Raw genomic sequence first — 5,948 nt, 5'->3', positions numbered from 1 at the left:
CAATTATACCTGAACCTGCTAACCTTGATGACACGAGCATCCCAGTTGTCAGTACGATGGGCGATTGTGCATCAGATGCCTTTTTTGCTCCTCATTAATCATCATGATTCCACTTTTCCGCAAGTATTTGCCACTAATCTTACTACTGGTCTGGCTTCCAAGCCATTGGATAGTGCCCTGTTGGGCCAGGGTGAGGTGAAATTATTTAAAGGCATTTAATCTGCAAACATTAGTTCTACCATTGAACAATCCGTTAGTATCCAGAATAATAGATCAGAGAGTTTGTCTACTGTTGTTTGCCTGTGTCCTCCTTCTTTTTTGTCCTCTCCAATAATGCAGGAAATGCAACTGTGTTGAACTGTCCAGCGGAGCCCTGTGCCCTCTCTGCTGCTGGACCCAGAGTGCGGAAAGGGTGGTGATCATTTGTCTGCTTTCTACTTTAATCATGCCCGTGGATGTTTCTGCACATCTTTCCTTTTCCTGTTCTACCTAGGAGGAGACGTGATTTTGGCATCACTGCAGCTGTTGTCGCTGTTTCAAAGCGGTGTCCATGGCTGCGGCTGCTGCCGCCATCTCTGTCACTCAAGCTGCTGCAAATGCTGACACTATAACAATTTAGCTGCCAATGTTGCTTTTGTGTTATCAACATAGCAAGATATGAATGAACATTTACGAAATGGACTTTTGATGCTTAATCAGCAGATAGCTCTAATATGAGACAGACTTTTGTTAACTGCTCACATGCCTTATAACCTTCTGTACCATTTTGTTTTATTTGTGTAATTCCTGTTATGGTGAAAAATGTGTCTATGGAAATAAATAGGTTAAATAGTGTAATCAGAGGACCATGGAACCACCAGTTCCTGAACCTGACTGCTCAATTGGCGAGACGGCTCATAACCATTAACACACTCAGGTTACCCCTGTTACGAGTGAGGGTCTCATTGCCTGTTTTAGAGGACTCCTCCCAGAGTTGCTGTTTGTGCATTCGGCATATGGTTTCTCGTCGGCTACGGAAGCGAAACAAAGAACTGGTATTGCGGTCAGGCAAGTACTTGGCGTCATAGTACTTGACCAGGACTCCCCAGTGGCATCTGGATGGGTCAACTTAGCCCTAGAGAACACGAGAGCCAAAGTCGGGTAAGAGCGTAGCCCGTCCAGGCCAACCTAAGACAGCGGTCTGGACCAACATCGCCAGATTAGCAATGACGGGTAAGGCTGGTCACGGAACATGCCATCCTAAGACAGGCCAGGTGTCTCATTTAAAAGAAAAAAGGGGGAGATGTCCGGATGCAGTGTTGCGCAACACGTGCCATCAATTAAGTTTTGCTTTACCATTTTGCCTTCTGAGAAACCACAGGTTTTTCCTGTTAATCAAATGAGACTGGGAGGTATGATGGGAGGAGCTACCAGGATATAAGAGGAGAACCACGAGAAGGTTGGGGGTTACTGAGCGAGGAGCAGAGAGAAGGTCAGGGAAGGTAGAAAGACAGGGAAAAGAAAGACAGGGAAAAGTAAGAGAAGGTAAAGAAAAATAAAGAAGCAACCACTAGTGTCAAGTTGTCTCAAGCCCCTCATTTCAATCCTCAGCCCTTCTCTTTTTGTGCCTACGATTCCCAGCAGTCGGGGCAAGTAGGTTTACAATGAAGCTGCAGAATCATTGTGTCAAAAATTCCCTCACACGATTCCTCAGTCAAATTGAGGCATCCCTGGCAGCAAAATGGCCAATTTTCTGAACATTCTAATAACTTGACAACATCGGACTGAATTGGAAATGATTACACTTCAAAAACTGTATGTTTAGGGAGGAGGCCACATCTTTCTAAAAGATATGATGTCTATTAAACACAAGAACAATTAAAGTATGTTTGAGAAGAGAAAGATTTTCCAGATTTTATCAGAAATTGATCTAATAGTTGGCATAATAAGTTTTGTCATTTTTAAAATGCCAAATGTGAAATAGTTTACAAACAAAATAGACCACTACTTGCCATAGAATGGTGTTCAATTAGGCCATACTCTCTTGGGAAGGTCTTACTATTGTCCAGATGATTTCATTCCAAGCCAAAAAATATGGAATGCTCAAAAGTGTTGAATCCCTGAGCTAAACAAACACAAGATAGTCATATTGATAACAGAGAGAGGGAGGGTGAGATGTCAAAAGAATCTACAAAAGCACTAGCAGGAAAATCAGTTACATATATTCACATCCAAGGAAGGCAAGTATTAGGACTATACTCAGCACCTATGCCGAGAAATTTGCTGCTCCTTTCCTCTTTGTGCCTGCTCCAACCCAGGAAGTAGTCTTTCAGTATGGAAAGGAGGAAGGCATACTAGACAAATACTATGAGAAACACTGTCATAAATATGCTCAGAATGCTAAAGGAGAACATTGACAGGGAACACGATATATGAATGAAATAATAATATACATGGAAAAACTTAAGAGGAACCTAACAATTTCTGGAGCTGAAAAGCTAAAAAGCCAACCAACAAACATGCACACAACACAAAAAAGTTAAACTTAGAGATGCTGACCAGATTTAGCATTGTGCTGGAATTGCTCGCCAGAGCAATTAGACAAGGAATAGAATAAAAAGAATCAAAGCTGGAAAGGAAGAACAGTAAATATCCTGTTTCACAGATATGGAAATTCCAACACATCCACAAAAACTACTAGTTACAAAAAATTCAACAAAGCTGCAAGATACCAGAACAACTTATAAAAATCAGCTGTTTCTATTTATGTGCAAAAGGAATTGCAAAAGGAAATTAAGAAAGCAATTCTATTTAAATAGCATCTATAAGAAGAAAATACTTAGGAGTATATTTGACCAAGAGGTAAAAGATGTGTACACTGAAATTAATAAAACACTGGTGAAAGAAACTAAAGAAAACCTAATTTAATAGAAAGGCATCCTTAGTTGATGTGAAGGCTTAATACTGTTAAAATGTCAATCACCTAGCAATCTACTGATTCAACACAATTTCTATTGAAATTGAAATTTCCTTTTTTCTTTTTCAGAAATGGAAGAGCCAACCCTCAAATTCACTTGAAATTGCAAGGAGCCCAGGATATCCAAAGCAATCTCGAAAAAGAAGAAAAAGTTGCAGGACTGAGATTTCCAGATTTCAAAACTTACAAAGAGGTACTGTAATGAAAACAATGTGGTACTAGCACGCAAATAAACATATAGACTGACAGAGTAGAATTGGGAGTCCAGAAATAATCCATAAATATAGCCAGTTGATTGACAAGTGTAGTAAGTCTAACAAAATGGAATGTTCTCTTCAATAAATGTTTTTTGGAAAACTTGGATCTTCATGTACACAAGGATGATGCTGAGACCTTACTAAATACCATAAACAGAACTGAAATAGACATTGATCAACAATCTAAATAAAAGAGTTAAAACCTTAAAACTTGTAGAGAGAAACACAGGGTCAATGTGCATGACCTTGGACTTGTCAATGGACACTTAGATATAATACCAAAATAAATACAAGTACCAAAAAATTAGATATGTTGGATTTTCTCAAAAAAAAATATAATCATTACAGGCCATTGTCAAGAAAGCGAAGAGACAGTCTATATAGAGGGAGAAAAAATCAGTTAGTCATATAGCTGGTAAGGGGCTTAATAACTGAAATATGCAAAGTGCTAAAGAAAACATGAGTGAACAACAAAAGGTCAAACAACCCAATTATAAGAAGGGCAAATGACTTGGATAGACATTTCTCCAAAGAGGATATACAAGAGGCCAATAACCGTTGAAAAGACAATCAACATGATCAGATATTTACAGAAATGTGAATCATCACCACAAAATGAGATACCACTTGACACCAAGTAAGACAGGTAAAATCGATAAAAGGTAAAAGAATGAGTGTTGTTTTATAGGGGAGACTGTGGGAAAACTGGAGCCCCTATCTACTGCTGGTGGGATCGAAAATGGTGTAGACTCTGGAAAACAATGTGGTGGTTCTTCAAATAGCTGACTATGGAATTCTCATGCAACCCACCAATTCCACTTGTAAATGATTCTCTTAACATGAGCACACCATGTTCCTTGCAGTGTTACGATTGTCAATAGAAGGAAAGACTCCATGCCCACAAAAGACCGTGGGTAACCAAATTGTGGAGCACACATACAATGGAGCACAGAGCCATCGAGTGGAATGAAGCTGTCACATGTGCACAAGGAAAAACCCTGGAAGCATTATGATAAGTGAAATAAGTCAGTCACAAAAAATGTATGATTCCATTGACATAAAAATCTAAGAAAGGCAAATTCATAGAAAGAATAGAGTCAAGGTTTATCAGGACTGGAGGAGAGAAGAGCAGCAGCAGCCACTGCTCACTGGTCACAGAGTTCCTCCTTCAGGTTATGAAAGATACTGGAAACAGTCACGACAGTACACAGCCGTGGGGATGTGGTCAATGCCACAGAACTGTACACTTAAAGTGGTTAGAATGGCACGTGTTACGTTAAATATCTTACAACAAATATTTTTAAGTTTAAAAACTAATACAATTTTTTTACCTGTGGCATGATACAATTGCAGATAATATGATCAGAAGGTATGCCGTGTAAAACAAAGGGACCACTGTCCTAGCACTTGCCTCAAATTCCAGTTTCCTAGAAAGTGATGTAAAGTAGACCACCTGTCGTAAAAATACACACAGGTAAATAACTTTTAATTACAATATTTGTGTATGAGTGACAAGATGTATCAAAATATTATAGCTTATTGATTGAAACATGTTACAGTTTGGTAAAAGATTAAAATAGTGTGAATTATGATTTTAGAATAAAGGTAATAAAATTTTTTTCCCACCAATCCATGCTATGCTTTCTAAGATTTCTTTCAAAAATCCAATGTTTGGGCCTCCCTTTGGTGGTGCAACGGTTGAATGGTGGGCTGTGAAGCTGTTGGCAGCCTCTGCAGCTCTGGTTATATCCCAGGCCACCAGTGAGGGTCCCACCTGACGCAACAGACCTCTCATGCCACACCCGCTGCTCCCCTCAGCAGTATATTTTGTCAGTCTGCCTGTTCTGTTCCCTGCTCTGGCTCTGGTCAATTCCCTGACCCTCCCGGCATCTGACTCTGCCCAGTGCTTGTATAAATAAATAAATATATCTTTTTTATTTTTAAAAATAAGCCAATGTTTAACATTCCTGAGTATACAAATTCTCAATTTTCTCTAACACTGTGTAATCATTAATAACTGTCAAAATTTTGGCTATTTGTAAATGACGAGTTGGTTTTTATCTTTTGCTATTTAAGTACAAAGTATAAATTCAGCAAGGCCTGGTATTCAAAGCCTTTTCCCAGCAGGTGTCTCTCACCAGGCCTGGACAAAAGTATTAGCAGTTTTGCTGATCCTCTGAGGTGCCTGGCAGAATGCTAGAAAATACTTGAGAAGTCTGAGCTAGTTGTGTTTATCAAAAACACTAGGGAACATCAGCTTAAAGGTTTGTTTTTTCTTGAAGTGCCACCAAGCAAGTTTTCGGGGGCTCCAGAAACAGCACAGAGGTGAAGTGAGAGCATTCTGACTAGAAAACCAAAAGGAACCCTGAAGATCAATGTCTGCCCTGAACACTCCCACCCCTGGGTGTAGAATGAGTGTATTTCACTAGAATGCGACCCAGTATCTAGGCTGTCGGCTTCCCTTGGTTTCCCTTGAAGAAAGCTGGCTTAAGCATCAAAGAGTGGAGCAGAGCCGGTTTCAAGTCAAGGCCTCCACCAAGTAGCCAGGCGTGGACACATCCCTGGACAGGTCTTATCCCTTCCACCTTCTCCTCCCTCTAATCCCAGCCCCAGGCACCTGGATGTTCTTCAAGGCCAGGCGCTTTCAATGGCATGAATTTGGTCCAGGAACTCGAGCAGCCACTTTTGGCTGTGCTCGCTGTCCTAGGGGGTCCGCGGACTTCAGTTAGTACTGC

The 5,948-nt window shown here is 40.3% G+C and overlaps 1 long non-coding RNA gene across 1 annotated transcript; it reads left to right on the top strand.

The window, feature by feature from the left end:
- Positions 1 to 1,014: 1,014 nt before the first annotated feature.
- On the top strand, positions 1,015 to 4,850 carry LOC129145732 (uncharacterized). The gene is made up of 3 exons (XR_008551726.1): positions 1,015 to 1,212; positions 3,026 to 3,149; positions 4,567 to 4,850. It is a non-coding gene; the product is annotated as an uncharacterized LOC129145732 (long non-coding RNA).
- The last annotated feature ends 1,098 nt before the right edge of the window (positions 4,851 to 5,948 follow it).

The sequence above is a fragment of the Talpa occidentalis genome, unplaced genomic scaffold (genome assembly GCF_014898055.3).
Source record: "Talpa occidentalis isolate TD23 unplaced genomic scaffold, MPIMG_talOcc4v2.1 talOcc4.14, whole genome shotgun sequence".
Lineage (NCBI taxonomy): Eukaryota > Metazoa > Chordata > Mammalia > Eulipotyphla > Talpidae > Talpa > Talpa occidentalis.
Note: the sequence above shows the minus strand (reverse complement) of the source record. Positions and strands in the feature narration are given on the sequence as shown.